Raw genomic sequence first — 19,459 nt, 5'->3', positions numbered from 1 at the left:
CCTATCGGCCTTTGGCTCAGTTCTCCTGGGCACTGTACAAAAGACAGAGCCCTTGCCCAGAGATTTTACAGTTCCCAAGTTTTATTTCAACAGAACATAGTTGAAAGTTTATGCCTCAAGCACAGCTTCCCACTCCACCCTCCTCTTTCATACATAGGAGGTAAAACTTTTCCTACCAGAAATACCAACTTCTACGTTAATATAGAGGATTTTTTTCAAGATTTGACATACCTGAAATATGAGTTCTGTGCCAAACTGGCCCCACAGTTTACACTTCTTTCAGTACAATGCAAAGCAATTTAAGATGCAGCAAAACCATTTAAGCAAGCAACTAATAACTCTGGGCTTTACCCATGCTCTCAGGAATAACGGTCCTTTCAAACGCTGACTCACAGAGTGACCTCACATTGCTTAGGAGACAAGTCTTAAAATGAGGAGTCAGGCTTTAATCACAGTTGACACTTTATTGGTGGCTTGGAAGAATTTAATATAAGGGACTGGCTTGAACACATAAACTTCAAAAGACTCTGAAGAAAGCAAACAATTATGGACAAATCAGCTCTGCATGCACATATACCAGAAATCTAAATACAGAGGACAGCGGGTTGTCTCTTCCTGAAAGACAAAGCAACAGTTTTGCTGCTTAGAAGTGTCATGTTGTCAGTATTACATGAAGCTTGCAAAAACTGATTAAAAAAAAAAATAAATCCAAAACCCATACAGCCTGGGGCCCATCACCTTTAGTAACACACCTAGCAAATGAAGCACAGGCATCGCACTGTAGGCATCCCACATCATGAGGTGGCTAACTGCATATGCGTCTGCAAGGCGGGTCACCGCCCTGCTTAATGCAGAGATGCATTTTAAAGGTACTACAAGTTCCAGCATGCAGCACTGCACTGTGGCCTGGTTTCTCCTACCTGCCATGCTGGAACATGTAGTCTTCAAAAGCTATACTTTATGTTAATCCGATCATTAGCACAGCGTTGCACCAGTTACACTGCGTATTAATATTCAACAGTTGTTTGGGATGTGTTCTCTGTGGAAAAGGGAAACCGGAGATTTCCGTGCCTCCTCATCTGCAGGAGTTTTCCTTCTTGCTGCTCTTTGAGTTTGGCAAGCCAGCAGGGTCTCATGCAAAGGAAGGAGGTAATTTTCCTTGGAATTCCACACCCAGTGCCAAGCATTCCCACATCCAGGCACAAAGTTGGGCACAGCCATCATAATTTCTAACTCGGTAATTTATTCAAAGCTTTATTTTATAAAGCTTTGAAGTAGATGGCTTTTCAGAGAACCTGCCATTTAAAGCTGCAAAATGAAGGTAGCAAGGAATGAATCAACTGCTACAGAAATCACAAGAAAGTTTTCCTGGAGAGTCTGACCCAAGATGAGTTTTGAATTCCTATGAAAACGCAGTTACACTGAGAAGCTATTCTAGTGATTTTCTAAGAACAAATAATTTCCTTCCAAAGGCAATCCTCTTTGAGGCACTACATTTCATTTCCATTCAGTGTTTTCAGGTAAGTTAAAACTGAAACTATAAAATTAATCCATGAAAAGAAAAATGCTGGCTTTGTAGTATTTCTTGTGTCTGTCTCCTGTTTAAAATTCAAAATTGGGAAACATCAAAATCACCATATTTATAGATACTGGGAAGGGCTCTTATACAAAGTATGTGTGGCATTTATTTACATTTTTTTTCACCACTGTTTTCATTTATGGCAAGGGTTCAGACTTGCTAAATTCTCTATATTCTAACACATCCAACCTAACAAAGCACTCAAGCAGATGTTTAGTTCCAAGTATGTTTCTAACCGTACTATTCAAAACCTTGCCACATTTAGCCTCTGAAATCTAATGTATTTCAGTACAATGCAGTCACGATTTACCGTTTGATGTTCAATGTTGGAGCAAGACTCAGATCCCACAAGTAGTTTAGTCAAGATGGATGACAGGGGTGACAGTGCTTCTTGCAGCCTTCTGCTTCACCAGGGGTACAGCTATCCTCATGGAGCTCACAATACCGGCCTTCGCAATTACATTCAGGTAAGGTGGAGCCTCTCCTTGACTCCATTTTTGTACTCTGCTGTGTACATTATTTATAGGTACAAAGCTGGTCTCTTTAAAGACTTCTCTCTCTCTCGAGACAGCTTGATAGTAGACTTTGGGTTAGAGGTCTTAAAAAGCAGAAAAAAAAGAAAGAAAGAAAGGATTTAACCCCTAACTTAATTGTAGGAATGGCTACCAAGGACACTTATCTTTCCATCCCTAACAATTAAGCATTTCCACCTAATAGCACATGCTGAATTAAGATTTTATTTCTTCTAAAAATTTAACTTCCAGATGCCATAAGCACACAACGTTAATCCTTCATTCACTCTCCAGAAAATTAAGGCAGGCCAGCACCAAAAATAACCATAGGGCATAGTTTTGTGAGGCAGCAAAACTGACGTAACAGCTAGCTGCTCCCAAAAGGGAAAGTCATCTCTCTCCCTATGCCTGCTTGCCTCTGCCCTGCTCTAGCAGCAGCACTGGTGCTTCTCTGAGCCTGTTTGCAAAATTAAACTAAAAGACAATTCTTCCAATGAAAAAGTGCACATTTTTGTGCTGGTTAAGCTTCCCGAACTGTTTCACAGAGGAACCAGACAAGTATTAATACCCTTAAGAATGGGCTGTCACTACAGCAACTCAGGAGTTGCTTTCTACAGCCAACCCTGCTGCAGGGATGACCCCTTCTGGGAATCGGGCAGTGGGGACACAGCTGGGATTGCCGCCACTTAAACCATCTAATTTTATTTTGCTCATATTTGCGAGTCAATCCCCTGGAGTGCCCAAAGAGGGATGGTGCGACCACCCTTCAAAGTGTTTTGAGCAAGCTGTAACAGAATGGCTGTAACCAGTGGGACCTCCTTCTGGTGACTACATCCATTGTTTAATAGGACTGGATCTGAGGAACGTCCCCTGTTGTAAACACATTGAAGTGTTCACACAGGCATGAGTAACATCTGCTGCCCGTATCTGCATGAAAAATTGTTTACTGGAGTGCAATCATATAAACTGGAGGCAGCTTCTTGGACACATATAAGCAGCAGCACGGGAGGCAGGCTAGCAGGTTGGTCTGAGCCAATTCTCTCATCATTACTTGTCTACGATTTCAAAGAATCCTGGCTCTGTGCTTTCAGACAGTTCTGGATCTCCTCCTGCTTCCTAGGATCATCGCATAGACCACAGAGAAATCTGCACAAACACCTTGCAAGGTGCTCTTGCACAAACTGCCTGCTGTTAGGACCTGACACACAGGCAGTCTAGCCTAACTTACATGGGGGATTGTATCAGTCACCGTTTGCAGTAGACTTTGACCTCTGAAAGACAAATGAGAAAAAGCTCAATCCATAAATCCCAAGCACTTTTTATCTTGTTATACAACACAACAGTCACATGGTCGCTAGTCGCATTTCATTCTCATTCCTCTTGGATACCAAATATCTATTATTTTGAAACAGGGATTTTTTTTAATTATTACTTTTAAATTATGTATTGGGTACGTCTGCATCTGGCACACAGGCACTTCAATACTTGTGCTTGGACTCAGGGTCTCTAACCTAACAGTGCTCAGCATTGGCAGAACATTGACCCTGCAAGGATTATTATTTGAGTTATTACTACAATGGCTGTTTCATTATGCGACACAGGACAATGATGGTTGACTACAAGATTAGGGATTGAGAAGAGCTCTTGTCTGAAGGAAAATTAAAAAGACTTGGACCATTCTCCTCTGAGGGAGTGAATAACAAAAGTCCACCGTGAAGGTATTACAGAATGCATGGCCTAGAGATAGCAGTTTGAGAACTTTTGTTCACCTTGTCTCAAAACATAGGAACACAAGAACATGAAGGGGGGGAAAAAAAAAAAAGGTAAATTAAAAGATAAGCAACCACATGTTAATGCTTTGCATAAAATATATATGAATTCACTGACACGCAACATTGTGAAGAGCAAGACAGTATTAGTATTCTCAAAGGAGAGGCATAATTCAGCTAAAAGTAAATATTTAACATCTAAAATAAAGGTTTTAGAAGGATTATTATCTATAATTCTTCAGGGCACAAGCGAGCTTCTACCTCTTAGGATTTAAGAGGAGATTTCTGCTAGGTAGCCAGCACCTGGAGAGCTCAAAGAGAAGCACAGAATTTACTCATAAATACCCATCTACTCCAAAGAACTCACGAACTGAATGGCTCTAGCTAGACAGGGAGGAAAACGCAAGGCACCAGAGAACAGTAATGACTGGCAAGGCAAGCAATGGTCACTGTGCAGCAGATGCCTGTTAATATCTAGACTCCATAGAGGCGTTCCTGAATCCTCAACTTAATGGATCTGTGCTCCAATTTATAAAATTCAGGTATTTTGGTTACTAAGTGACAACACTGCAGAAGACAGTCGAAGGCTAACTCTTGCGTCATCTTTAGCCCCACTTCCTTATCTTGGAATCTGGTCCACAATACCACTCTTGTTCTCCCACACAGTTTCTTTACTTCACTGCTTACCTACTGATGAGGAGTGAATTACAGGACAAAGGCTATTGTTCGCAGCAAAGGGTTTGTTGAACAGCTATTTTGGCACAGCTCCCCAGGTGGAGATACAGTTCATATAGGCAAAAGAACTCACTAAACCATCTCCTTAAAAGGCAAACTACACCATCAGAATAAATCATCGCTACATCTTTGCTTTTTGCATGCATCATTGCTGCAGGGTTAAGTCTGGGATTTTTACATTCCAACCTGCATAACCATTCTGGCAAGACTAGTAGTTCCTTGACCAGGAAGACAAGACGCACCAGGAAACAAAAAAAAAAAAAAAAAAAAAAAAAAAAGAAAAAAGGAAAAGAAAAAAAAGAAGAAAAAAAGAAGAGCTTGCTGTGTTTTAACTGCTTCTTTTTTGTACATATTGAAAGAGAAGAATAAATGAAATGCTGGCTCTGTTAACAATGGGAAGGGGAACTGTGTCTAGAAGTCACCTCTGGGGTGGAGAACAGCAGCTGAATAGCAGTACGCAGCAACCCTTACAAAAGAATTTATTTACTACACATATGGAATGAGAATATTATGTCCTAATGAAGCTACAGTGAAACAAGTAAAATCTAAAGACATAACATAAACAACTCATCTAGAATGGAACCAGAATTCTAGATATAAGACCCCCACTCTACTGGAAAGTAGCCTAGGAATTCATATACCAAGTCCAATTAATAATATTCATTCTTCATTATCATCTTTACACTGCAATAGACCTCATGTCGGCCCCAGGAAAGGATATGAGTCAATCCTTGACTAACTGGCTCTGATTCACTAAGGAATCAACATATATAAAATCACTCAAGATAAAAAAATGCTAAGGTTTGCCTCACTGATAATTTATCTAATGGCTGCTAAGATTGGAGTAATAGGAGAGAGATGAGAAAGAATAGCACTACATTGCTATGGAAACTAGAATTTTCAAAATAAATACCTTTGCAGAACTGAGGTTGCAGATCTAAAATAACCCATACTGTTTTTGATGTTACGTCCCTTTGCCACGAGATCCTTCCAGGCTGCCCAGCCAGGTATAGGCAAAAAGCTTGCATGCGGTGATATAAGATATCCCACGGCTCATGTTCCTTATTCCAATGCAGGTATGGGCTCGGAATAGAAACCTCAGCGGCTGGTCTGTTACCTGTACAGTTTGGGGAGCTTTCCTGCCACGCAGCCAGTCTGGCCAGGCCAATGCAAAATGAATTCACAACCACTCGAGGCAGGAAGTGTTACCTTTATCCCACTGTACTGATAATCTCAAATATTTGCAGAGTCTTTTTTTTTTTTATTTAAGTGCACTAAGACAGCACAATATATACAGCTTTGTGAAGTTCTGATGCCCTTACTCACACTAGGAAACTCTTTACCCTACAAATGGCTCCACTGCAGTTACCATTGTGGGTATCCTGTCCTTTGCTCCCTGTTAGTCCCATTTCAGAAAGACAGTTGGTAACTTCCCCACTTGCACTCAGGCAAAGGGTTCTCATTTTAGACACACACGTACCTCCACACCCCACCTACCTAGTACCATCTCACTGACTGCTGCTGTAAACAAGTCTAGGCTCTAGAAATGCTGACTCACAGTGCTAGGACTATAGAGTCACTAAAGAAGTGAAGCCTGGCAGGTTTCCTGCCCTTCCTCCTTATCCGTGAGCCCCTTGCCTCGATGTAATAAAGGACCTTGCTTCCTGAGAGGACGCACAGAGTAGGTACTTGCTTCCTAAAGATAGCCTAGATTCCTTTGGATTCCCAGTTGCTATCTAGTAATTGCAAGCAGGGGAAGAAAACCCCCAGTGCTTACAACCACAGGGCTACAGATGTTGAGATTAATGGCTCCTTGCCTAATGCAGCATTGCTCACTTCAGTGCACTGCCTGGGACATAGTCAAGTTCCTTTAAAATGCCTCATATGTTTGCTATGGAAGGCTATTCTTTACCTATAGACTCTACTGAACCAGATTTAGCTCCGATTCCTGCCTTCAGCATAGCTGAGTCAGTGCAGACAGGCAAATCATTATTTGCTGTGTGAGGGTTTGCCACCAATCGAGACACAGGCAAGCAGCACTGGGTGCAAATTATGGTTTACTGTGGGCATGCCAGCACAGGCAAGGAGAGGGACCTGTGCTCAGGCTGAACTGCAGGGACAGCAGGGAGCAGCGTGGGGAGATCTGCGCTATCTAGATGGGAGCCAGTCTGGGTGCATTCTGCCTGTGTTAGCACACTGCTGCGCCCAAATTAATCGGCTCTGGATCTTATCCAAACGACAAGCTGACTGCCTACCACATCAACAGCCTGTTTTCCCCACTGGGAAATGACCTCCTGTTGCAAAAGGCAGAGCATTTAGGGAAACAGCAAAGTTTTATACCCACACGATTCACGTGGCAAATAACTCCAGGAAGCCTAAGAAGCATGGAGCCTTTACAACTGGCTGGGATGGGCAGGTTGCTGAGCTCCCTCCTCCTCCTCCTCCTTCCATTACCTACGCAGCTCATTTGCAAAGGAGCAGAGGCTGATGAGCTACATTTGCAAGCTGGGCAGGGCAGACCAGGGACCAACTCTCACTGAAGGGAAGGAGCAGGCTGTAGGGAGAGCTGTATTGCAGTACTCAGAAGTGACTGTGCTAAATGGTCATGGGAGTGGTATTGAGTTGATTTTACTTATAACCTGTTCTAACTACAGTCTGCAACCAACATGGCCTGTCGCTTCAAAATGCACTAGAACACACAGCTAGGGATGCAGGGCTTTGTTTTTTATTGGCAGCTGACTTTCAGCTCAGCTTAGCTGTGCATCAAATGAAATCCTTAGCGAGCTGATCTTGCGCATAATTCTCTCTATACTTGTCAATTTGGAGATGTACTGGGCTGAAGTCTCCCTCCTTCAAGGCAACAGGAGCCATTTTGCATAGATGGAGACTGGGGCTGGTCCTACAAGGCGCTCACACTAGTTTAAGAGAACAGTAACTATAGTGCTTTTGCCCTTTTTATAGTGCGTACTCAAAGCAAACCTAAGGTGCTGTCAGTCCTTCACTTCAGATAACTGCTGTTACAATGAAGATGGCTCAGTGTGAAGATGGCCCTATACAAAGAATAGATCGGATCATAAATGCAGAACAGCTGCTTAAGCAGAATGCAAGGAAAAGAAGCAACGATGTTGCTGGGCAGAGAAAAGCATTGCAAGAGCTTACAGATAGCCTCCTTCCTCCAAAGGCGCATGCGCACTGCTATCATTCAGTCACATTTCTCTCAAGCTTCCTGGTAGCAGCATCAGCAAGTGTGTTCTGTCACATCTGACTGGCTACAGGACTCTGTCCTCATCTGACAGTAATGACCTGGCCTCAATTTTTCACAATTTTGTCACCTCCTTCCTCTCTTTCAGCACCATAAAAATCACTAGGCATGAAACCTGCAGCACACAGAAAATTCTCGCTAGCACAGCCTGCTGCAGTACACTTCCCTCAGCAACACAGGCGACTGCAGGCATGACAAACCTCTCATAACCTACATTAGATTCCCGTAACATTTCAAACCAGGCACGTAACTTCCAAACTTGGCTGAGACTTATCTCCATGGCCAGACTTAGTATACACACCAGAACTAAAACTCCGAGGATCATGGTGAGCAGCTTTGCTCCTTTGGTAAAATGTAATGCTTTACAACAACAGACAGTTCAACCCCATAAAAAGAGCCTTTTTTTTTGGCCCAAGAACAAATATTAAAATCCCCCTAGAACTAAGGGCCATCCAGACTTCTCCACATCTGCACTGTAAAAGATCAACTCTCTGGTTGATTGGCTACTGCAAAACACACCTGACATTGTCACGGCCATAGTGTCTGATCTGCCACTGGCCGGAGTCGATATCATGGGTTGTGTTCACTGTCTGGAAATGAGGAACAAAAAACACACTGCTGTTGGCTGGCCGGCCAGGCCAGTGACACAGCCTGACATGGGCCACAATGAGATGGAAATGGGCAGACTGATGCCTCTTAAACATCATAGAAATAAAAATCCAAGGGACAAGTTGTCTGTGCAAAGTGCCTTGGTCAGTGGCAGAGGGTCTGCCCAGGCCTTTGATGTTTTTGTCCATCTCTCTTGCTGCACCTCCTTAGTCATTTCCCACCCCTTATCACCTCTTTACTCAAGGCTGCTTAGCTAATTAAACTGCTGCTGTTTTTGTTTACCCTGTTCTACCTGCACTGAACAGCGGCAAGAGTGCTCTCCCACTGATGTCACCACTACCTTTAAGAAAAAAGCTGACCTGCAAGCTATTTTTAGCCACATTGTAAAGTCGTGGAGCTATTTTGGTCACATCTCTGTACTGTAAGCTGCAGGACACTGACAGGCTCTGTGTTTGCTTAGGGCAACAGGGGCTTTAACTGTGAATGAGAATGGCCTGTGACTTTGCACTAAGGCTTCTCTGCCCTTCCTATGCCATAGGGCTCTTTACACCAAGATTTGATTTCTCATCATTTTAGAAAAGAGCAACACACCTTCCTGAATTCTGCTAGAAACCAGAGGCTCTGTAGGGCCTTTGCATTGTTGTCCTCTAGCTTGCACTGTTTCTACGTCTGCAGGAGGTGCTCTTTATTCTGTGGGCTCCCTCACTCCCATTTGCCTCACTCGCTAGGAGGCGGCAGGTGCAATTATGAGTCCACAAAGACACTGGACAAGATTTTATCAATCTTCCTTTGCATCAGACCTTCACAAAAGACCAATAAACATTCGTCTAGTGCCTGCTGAGAAGTTGGGTGCACATCACTCTGTGAAGGCAGAAGGAAGAGCAGAAAGGAACCATTTGCAGAGCAACATGTTGTTCTGAACACAGACTAATGCCTGGGAGCTCTGGGGTACATCCAGGGCATCGGGCAGAAGGTGCCTGGTCTAGACAGTTGTTTTCTCTAGAGTGCCCAAGGGTTGGTTGCCAAATTTGCTGGGGCTATGTAGCAGGTGCAAAGCACAGGCAGAATAGAAGCCAAAGCTGGATTTAACAGAATTAAGCCCACAGATACAAAAGGAAGCTTGAAGGATAGGAAGTAGGAGGTAAATGAGAGGAGAGAAAAGAAAATACTGAAACTGGTGTGTTTAGGACAGGGACAGATGAGGCAGATCTATAAAGGAGGAACAAGGGAGTAACTGTACATGCAAGTTCTTGAACAGCTGTCAGCCCTCCTTCCCCAGAAAACTCCTCTTGGAACTACTGCTATCTTCAGCTATAGCGCATGTTTTCCCAAGACACTTCAGATAGTGGTATTAACAGTTGTGCACCTATCTCATTTGGGACAAGCCCCTCATGCAGCAAGAAACCTTAATTTCATTGAGTGTCAGACTTCCAAGTCTCTCTCATGTATTTTTCCCCCAACTTTCTTCTAAAGGTTCTTCTTTAAAAGTTCTCACACTAAAACCTAAATCCTGCTCCTAAGGTGAGCCACTCCTTACTCTAGTGACGCAACTTGCACCTGTTTTCATGAGTCAGCACAACCCACATATCTCCTCCATAGCAGTGCCTGCTAACAGGATGGACTGTCCCAGGCAAACACTGGCAACCTGTTGCAAACAAAGATTTGATTTATAGAGCATCACTGTGTTTCACTGGGCATTTCAGTGGAAGGAGCTGCTTTAACTCATTTGGTCCCAGGCAATTGTTAATCTGTCCATGTTATATACACGTTACAATCTTCACAACAGTGAAATCAGCTGACCATTAACTAATATTTTATGACATGTAAATTAAAACTAGCTTAGTAAGAATTTAACTTTTTAGTCAATAGGTGGAAACACCATGGACAGAATAATATTGTTTAATATGTTATTTTAGCAGGACAGAATGGAACTGCTGCAGTTCAGACACAGAGACGTGTCCAGCAGCAATATGTCAAGACCTGTTGGGTCAAAAAACTCAATGAAGTGGTTTGTGTTTCAGCTTCCCCCAGAGCTCTGCACAAGACTAGCAGTAAGCGTTACATAGTGAAAACATTTTGGCGAGATGAAATAACATAGCAACATGTTGCATTCTTTCCCTGCTGAGCTTTAGCTGCCTTGCTTTGGGACGGTGCATAAGCAGGGTAACAAACAGCATGACAAGAGTGTCTGACAGAACGGACAGAACAGATAACCTGTCAGCTCCTGCATGGTGGACCCATGTTCCTGCTAGCAGAGCTTTGCCAATGTAGGGAGTTACTAGTTTACCTTTCATCACCTGTCTAGATCCTCATATTTCATCCATTTTCCACACAATTTATCTTACTGTGAGAGCATTACTGGAATCATCACTTGTCTCCACCAATTATTTAATGAAGACATTGTATCGCCATCTCCACAATGCAGATATTTTACTAGAAAATATAAAGAAAATGCATTTTTAAACATTCCTACACCTGTTCTATTTTCTGGTATGGAAACACCAGGCATACAGTAACAAATCACAGCCAGCTCACCCCATAGACGTAGGCAGAGGTCATCCACCAATTGCGTGGATCCAGACAAGTGCGAATAATACACTTTAGCTGACAACTGCAATTGTTCCAAGTCTCCTCTAGGGAGTGCAGTCGTAAAGGAAGAAATGAAAACTGCAGCACACAAACCAGCTGGTAATCGGTGACTCAGGATATTCAGGCAGTCACAAATGGTGTCTGTCCATTTCCAGCTGAACACAGGGACCAGCAATGAGGTTTGAGCTTGATGCAAGAGCAGGATTCTACTAGAACCCGAGGTATGCTTTAGTATGTGAAAGAAAAGTCTGTCAAGATACTAAAAATCAAGATCTAAAACAAGCAACAGGACTTCAAATACTGGATCAATCATTTAACCCAACACACCCACAGCTGAACACAGTGTGGACAGCACCACTATGGGGCTTCCACCTCTTGCCCACTAGTATATCATGCTGCATATCCATCAGATCATCCAGGGAAAGCATGCTCAGTCTCAAAACATCGTTTAGGCCTTGGTCTCTGTGCAAAGAACAGTAAAGAGATGTTAATTTCTAGAACCGGCTGTATTTTGTGTGTATGTCCACATCTCTGTACTAGAAACTGGGCAGAGCCATCACCTTATTTCACCCTGGATTCACAAAACAGCTAAGCAAATAGTATCTGGCTGATCTTCATGGTAAGGAATCATGGACGAAAAGGCATAAGGTTGCCTATTTCCTTCTTACAAATCGCATCCATGCCTCAACTCTACGACCTTCTGTGCCTTCATGAAAGAAGGACCAGAACATAAAACGAATCTGCCGAGAACAACACTTTTGCACGCCCACCCCCCCTCCCCAATCCATGTTTCCGGTGTAAAAAAAAAAAATAAAAAAAAAATTAAAGAATGCAGAAATCATATTATCATCCACCTAAGGCAAAGGATAAAAGAACAAACTTGCCAGGTAAGAGTCTGGATAGGAAGAGCAGGTCTGCAGCAGGGATATAACTACATTCAGACAAGTGCCAGGGTCCATCCCACAGCACAGCAGAGGATGCAGTGACTTCTGCAGTTAACTGCTTTGTGACAAAGCAGCTCTATTGGATTTCCTAAGGATGGATGATCCCTTAGTGTTGCCAGGACAGCACACCTTTATAGGCAGGGTGTCTTTCTGTCCTGCCATACCAGACACTCTTCACTTTTCTAAGTGCTACGTAAGAAGCTGCCATCACAATAACTAGGGGATTGCATAGTGATCCACTGAAGCAGAGAACCTTTGCAAGATCCTTGCTCTCACAGGGTGCCAGTCTCTGGGTTCCTCATCAGATCCAGTGAGCAGCAGCAGCTTTGAGGACAGTGGGTTTGGGAAGCCAAGAGGCAGCAACCGTTGCCGCTTATGGATAAAGCTGCTGGGCTGCACAGACATCTTTGCCACACACAGAAGTCATCCATAGCAAAACAGGAACAGACATTCGCATATCCTAAGGACAGCAACCAGACCAGGGATTTCACTTTCAGCCAGGCATTCAAGTGGCAGCAGATACCTGTGGGACAATGCCAGTCTTGTGCTTTTAGAGACTTTAAGTTCCCTCTGTAGCACATGAGTGGACGATAGCTGTGTCTGTTACTAGATGTGGATTCTGCAACTAAAATGCCAGCAGCTGGCTCAGTTTAGACTGAGCAGCATTGCTAGTATCTGCTAGTGTGTAACAGCCCATGGAAAGGAGGAAGAGGCACTCAGCACAAGCTTCATGTTTACTCAGCGAGCACCAGAAGCGAACCATCTCATTTCTAAACTGTTGCCTCCCACTTTTTGTCTCATCATCACACATCTAAGCTACACATGTAAGGTACCATGAGCTAATTCACTCATCTACTCCCTTTGTTATAGCCCCTCTTGCCGTCTTCTCACCTGTCTCCCTCAACCAGCATACCAGAAGCCCCATGTACTGACATAACAACAACAACAAAAAAGGCTCTGGAAGGTGTGATAAATAAAAAGGAACCACTAGCTCTGTCTTGCCCTTGCAAATAACAGAACTTCTCCTCCCTGACCTGTCCCATCCACTCTTAAGTCTTCCAAAAAGCACTGATTTCTACTGCTGTCGTGAATAGCTGCAGGTGCTTTTTAATAGAAGCATGGGAAAGGCAGACTTAGCATTAAGAGACCCTCAGAAATCTGTAATATTTCTGGTGATGGCACATTTGATTTCTAGGGGGATGTTTATGATGTATGCATCATCACAGTCTCAGAACTTCATTCCCCACCTATTTAGGATTCCCACACTGGATTACAACCTGCCTTCATATATGAGATGTTGAAGCTTTCAATGAGGTCACACCAGACACTGACAAGCGCTGATGGGTGAGTCATGCTGCAGTAGCCAGAGATACTAGCAACAGATTTGTTAATCTGTATGCAGTCTAACTCTCTTTCTGGTCTAGAATCTTATTCAAGAGTGGAACACAATGTCTCAGAGATAGGTGACTGCAGAATTGCTTTAGAGCAAGGCCATATTTTCACAACCGTTTTACAGATTATAACAAGAATCAGTTCCTGGAAGTATGTTTACAACAATGCAAAATGTGACAGTTTACCTATTAAATGGAAGATCAAGATCCAGATGGGGTCAAGAGCAGAGCTGTCCATTGCAGATCACTGGAAAAGCTGCCATGCTAATAAGGAATCTAAGGGTTCTCAGAAGAGTTCCACCAACTCTTGCTCCAGCAGTTTAAATCATCATCTCCAGCAAGTTGCTCTTCTAGAGGCCACATCACTGTACCAGAGTCAGCAGGTGTAAATACAGGTCCATACACCAGTCAGTCTAGCACAAAGGCCACTGTAGTAACAGGATTGTTAGGCTCAGGTTTGAGCTAAGACATCTAACTGTAACTGAGCAGGGTCAGGCACAGAACAAACTCTCTTCTGCTGGCTCTGCTACAGGAAGGAAACCTATGGTGAAGGTCTAGACCAGACAACAGCAACATCCTGAACCACCACACCAAAATTCAGTGGAGCTTGCCCATGAAACTTTGGAAGTGTGGCAAGAGGGACACAGAAAACCATGCAACAAGTGAGATATGGGGGCCGAGTACATGACAGCAGAAAAAGTTTCTTCATTTTGGCTAAACTACTGGACAGCCAGAAAAAGAATCAATAAGAAAGGGAAGGGGCAAACTAAAGCTAAAAGAAATTCTGCAGAGGGAGAACAAAGAAACAAGGTGCTGTTGTATTTTCATTGCTATGAAGCTAAATTAAGCTTCCTAAGTCGAGCAGAAAAATAATTGTTTAAGACTTCTATTCAGAAGACAGCATGAGCAAAAAATGCCAGTGGGACAACTAACGAAGGGTGTCTTCTCACAGAGAAAGCCACCTGGAGATTGCATAACTATAATGAGTTTCCTCCCAGTTTCACATTATTAGTCACCTTTCACCCTTCTCTGCCAAAGGCTGCTTCTTATCCATCCATCCAAGGACCAGCGCCAAGACACAAGCCCTTCCTGTGCTGCTTCTTTCCATCAGTCACTCTTCAAGGTCAAGGCCTCCACAATACTGATCCTTGCTGCCCATTTCAGCCATTTTGAATGAACTCCAGAGTAAAACCCTCTTCAGCCCTGCTGTTGAGAAAAGATCTGAGATACCTGAACAGACCCTCCTATACTCAGTTGTTACGGCCTGGAAAAACAGTTAGTTTCTGGAGCAACACATTTTGATTTTGCTGTTAAAAGGGAGTCAAGAACATTGTTGTCTATAACCATGTTCAAGAGACACCCCAAAACACCACTTACCTTTAAGCATCCAATCTATCAAAGTGCAATGCATCTTCATGTGCTGTATTGGTGAAAATACGTTGTACTGATATTCTGGAAGTACTTCCTAGCATCAGTTCATTTGGCATGTATGTTACAAGCTATGTATAAAAAAAGCACCTGAAAAATGTCAGCTTAATCAGCTTATTGTTATTCTCTTCCAGAGAAGGGTAAAAAGAATTCCTGGGTGTCCCTGGGCAACATATATTACAAAAGACCCTGAAAGTAATCAGAGGAAATGTATATCTGGCAAAAAGAGAATTTTTTTCAAGTTTTGAAAATATTTCAAAGCAAAACCATTGCAGAGATCCATCGAGGAGGCCTCACCAGCCAAAGACATACCTACCTAGAGTTCCTTGGAAACCTGTTTGACTCAGGTGGAAATGACCTACTGGCATTTATTTGTAATTGCCCAGCATGGCAGTTGCTGAGGAAGGAAAGGCTGTTGAGTCATACAGCAAGCCGCTTTTCCACTTTTGTCTAGTTGCCCAGAGGGTAGAGTGGGACAGTCAGAAGGCTGAGATTCTGTTTATGCCTCTGACACTGATTTCCCATACGACCTTGGCAAGTACTACTTTCGTGCCACTGTTTCCCCATTTCTTAATAGATAAAACCACTCCCTTGACTCATGGGACAATCATAAGTGCACAGCAAGGAACATGTTTGTTTAACTAATGAAAGGTAAGAGAGAAGAGTGAAGAGTTATTATTGTTGTCATATAATACAAAAGCAGTTATGTAACAACATCAGTATTGCTTCATTTTAGCCATTATGACATAACAAACTGTCAGAGGCATACTGTCTGACATAGTATCTTCATCCCAGTGAATGTACTGAAGCATTTACCTCATTGATACAAAACCAGATTACAACACTCTGGAAGACTCTACCTCGTTTATTTTGACCAGCCTTTCTCTAGAACATGTTTTTCCTGTATAACCTTGTAACCCATAATAATGGCCCAAACTACACCATAGGAATGACACCAGGTTTCATGAGCTAGTAAAAGCAAAACAGTTCCTCACTTGTGCATTTCACAACTAGTCACACACTAAAACACACAAGTGCTTATCATCTTTGTGAACAGCGAACAAGCTTAAGTTAGTTTCTAAACTGGTACATAATACAGACAAAGAACACATTCAAAAAAATCTCAATGCCTTGAAAGAATTAAAAAAATTCCCTAATTTGGCTAAATTACATTCTGCTTGTATGACGACAAATTTCCTAAAACAAAAGCATTGACAAGTGCAGTTCATAACTGCTATTGGAATTAATAACCAAATCTCATTGGTTCATGTTCTACGATTTATTCTAAAATTTACAGTTGTTCATTTAAAAAAGGTCAGAATAAAGCAGCATGTGGACTGAAGGCTAAGGAAGGTATGACTGTGATTACAGTAGCTGAAACTCTGCCCTAATCACACTCTTATCTACTAAAAGCATTTATAAAGCAATGATTACTGTACTAGGCCCCATCACTGCACTGAGTCAGTTCTGAAGCAGCATCTTCGCGTTGCTGTAAGAAGTTTATACTGCTAGAGGTGTTGTCATTCTGCTGAGACAGAAAGCCAAGCTTCTCATCACTTAAAGTCATTAAAAAAAATAAACTATGACACTTCTAAAGAAGTAGGGGTGTTAACCCCAATGTCCTGGCCAAATTCCCAGCTCGAGTAATTACAAAGTGCCTTGAATAAATTCTTGCCACAGTTTCCGTTGGACATAGTATTGTTCTCTACTTCCTTTCCTACAATATTATGGAGTGCTGATGCATGCTCCTACAAAGGTCCTGTCTACACTGGAATGTCGTACGGGTCTACCCCAGGACCCAGCTCTGTGGCAGCACACTGGGAACAACGTGTTGAAACCAGTTCTGCCTGTCAGCAGAACCGCTAGGCAATTTGTAATTTTTATTTATTGATGTTCTGGCACCTCCTTCAGATGGAATTAACTTTGGGTATAGCTATCTGATAGACAGACTGGTGCAAATCCCAGATGCAGACATACACAAGCCTGTTTAGTTTTTCTTTAAATGAACTAAATTTGCATCAGGAAATTAGCAAACTAAGCTAAACTAACTTTCTAGATCCCTACTATGATCATCTGAGAAGGCAGCAAGAGCATACCTATTATCACAGGGCTAGAAAAGCATGTTAAATGTGCCTGGTTAGTTTAGCTGGCAACAATAAACATCATCATTTTCATACTGTCTGTTCCTTCAGAATTTCAGCAGACTTTTTCGAAACTGATGGTCCACAGACGATAGTGGTTATTTTTTAAGCAGTCACTGAATACGTATCAAATGCAGATCTAGTATTTTAAGTAAAATACTTGACAGTTAATGGTAAAGCATTATTCACATTTTTCTGCAGCCACTGTTAGAGACTAAGGATTTTTACCTAGAGCTATCATTATCTTTTTATGTGTGTAACACAAAGAGCTGAGGCCCAGACTCTCTGCTGGTGTTTGCCGGGTTAGCTCCATGGACCTCACTAACCGAAGCTCTTGCTCTCATAATTCACGAACTTTAAAGGCAATTTGTCTGCAGGAGGAAGTACAAGATCAAGATTCAGAAGAACCCGATTCTCAATTCTACCTTATGACCCCATGGGCACTCCCCCATACCGCTCCATTTTAGTTTTCCAATCTGCAAAAGCAAATGATACCTGCTAATTTGACAAAACACATACAAGAACAAATTTATACTGGTAGGCCATGCTGAGCAGATTTGTGTTAGCCACCATTGTTCTAACATTTGAAAATACAAATATTTACCTTTCAAGTATGTCCTTAATTTCCCCAGAAGCATGCCTCCAAACCCATATTATTTTAGAAGACAGAAACTTTCAGAAAGTGGATGGTTTTATTTTTGTACCATTACAAAAATGCTTTTTAACTTGTCAAACGATACGCTACAAATATCTTTGGCAGATGAATGAAACCAAGTTTCCTGTCATAGCTGCCAACTTCAAGGTTGAGATAATCAGATAAACCTTTAGTTTGCCTCTCCCAATACTTACAACAACATATGTTTGAAGTGATCCACATTTGTCTTACTTTTCCTCTTGGGATTTGAGAAGGCAAAGTACCAGACCACTATGTGACAAGTTCGTGAAACTCTAGATGCAGTCCACAACTATTACAGCCAACCTCTGTTCTCAACTTTCCTCAGGGTTCCCCCATCCCAGGTTAAATAGCCCCCAGTAGCTCTGCTTGTCTAAAGGTAAATGCAAAGTTCACATAAATAGTATCCAGTACCATCCTCAATGCTTGCTGGATACAAAGCCTTCTTATGGTACAAAATACCTGTTAGTTTATGGGAAAATACGAAGGAAGTTTGGTTTGGTTGTTTTATTTCAGTGGTATCAGTAATACTGGATTTACAGAACTGTACTATTTCATACTGGCAACACCTCAAAACTGTGAATGTTTGCAGGGTACTCCATAACTAAGAACACTGTCCCTTCAGATACAATCCTGACTTTAAAAGCGGAAGCAATCCCTGCAGACACACCTTTTACAAACTTTGCGTCTTATGTAACTGTTTCTATTAATTTATTATCAGGATGTCAGTACAAATTGTTATTTTGATTATTTCTTGCCCCCATACTTCTGAAAGGGAAAGCAACTATAAACACAAGGGAGACTGACCTCAGTGATTTCCTCTGTTCAGACAGGAGCACAATACACTTAAACACCATGACAAGGAGAGGTGGACTGTTTAGAATTCCTCCAGCTGTAATCTATAGTAAAAACAAATAAACAAATACGTGACTACAAGACACAATAATTAATCCCTGCATGAAGCCAACTGTTATCTCTAGCTCATAGATGGAGATATCAAAGCACACAAAGGCTCAACAACCTACCAAGTTCAAAACCCACCACTGAAAGCCAAGACTACAGCTCGGGAGGCCATGTGCTTGGTCCACGAGATTTTTATTTTTTTTTTTCCCCTCCCCTTTTCTGGCCATAAACCGGATACAGTTCGGCCAAGGGCAGACAGTCTGAAACGCACCCATTTGGTCAGGCCAGTTGCACAAGAGGTAGCTCAAGCAGACACCTACCACCTCCCGGGATCATCGCCTGTAGCTAGGCTGCTCCCTACCAGCAAGGCAGCTCCACTCAGCCGGGTATCCTCACCCCCAGCTGGCCTGCCCCAAACCCACCCTCCTTGCCACACCTGCCCCCAAACAAGCTCCCACCTGCCCCCAGGCCTCTCCCCTGCCCTCCTCCTTCATCTCCCCACCCGTGCCCAGGCCCCCACCTGCCCCATCCCCAAACCCTCCTTCTCACTGCTCCTCCCCACAGCCCCCAGCTAAGCTTCTCCACACCTTTCCTCAGTTTCCCCATTCCCCTTCAAGCCTTTCCCCCCCCCAGCAGCCCCCTTTGAACTCTTACAGCCTCAGTACCGCCCCCTCCCCATTTTCTCCCTCAGGCCCCTCTCACCCCTCCGGCTCCCCCACAACCCCTCTCCCCCACACCCCTCAGTCCTTCCCGCCTCCCCCCCAAGGTTCTCTCCTCTCCCTCAGCGCCCCCTCACCCTAACCGCCCCCCCCGCCCCCCGCATTACCCTGAGCTCTCCCCTCAAAACTGCCCCTCACACAACCCCGCCGCGCCACAACTGCCCCTCCGCCGCCCCCGGCCCCGCCTTCTTCTCCTCCTCCTCCT

The 19,459-nt window shown here is 43.2% G+C and overlaps 1 long non-coding RNA gene across 3 annotated transcripts; it reads right to left on the bottom strand.

Moving 5' to 3' along the window:
* Positions 1 to 438: 438 nt before the first annotated feature.
* LOC126039741 (uncharacterized) lies at positions 439 to 18,951 on the bottom strand. 3 transcript variants are annotated; one of them, XR_007506395.1, is made up of 3 exons: positions 18,658 to 18,951; positions 18,440 to 18,531; positions 439 to 2,177 (listed from the first exon to the last, which is right to left on the bottom strand). It is a non-coding gene; the product is annotated as an uncharacterized LOC126039741 (long non-coding RNA). The 3 variants fall into 3 exon arrangements; XR_007506394.1 differs by having other exon boundaries at positions 18,856 to 18,951; XR_007506393.1 differs by having other exon boundaries at positions 18,440 to 18,951.
* Between the last annotated feature and the right edge of the window lie 508 nt (positions 18,952 to 19,459).

Source organism: Accipiter gentilis, chromosome 6 (assembly GCF_929443795.1).
Source record: "Accipiter gentilis chromosome 6, bAccGen1.1, whole genome shotgun sequence".
NCBI lineage: Eukaryota > Metazoa > Chordata > Aves > Accipitriformes > Accipitridae > Astur > Astur gentilis.
Note: the sequence above shows the minus strand (reverse complement) of the source record. Positions and strands in the feature narration are given on the sequence as shown.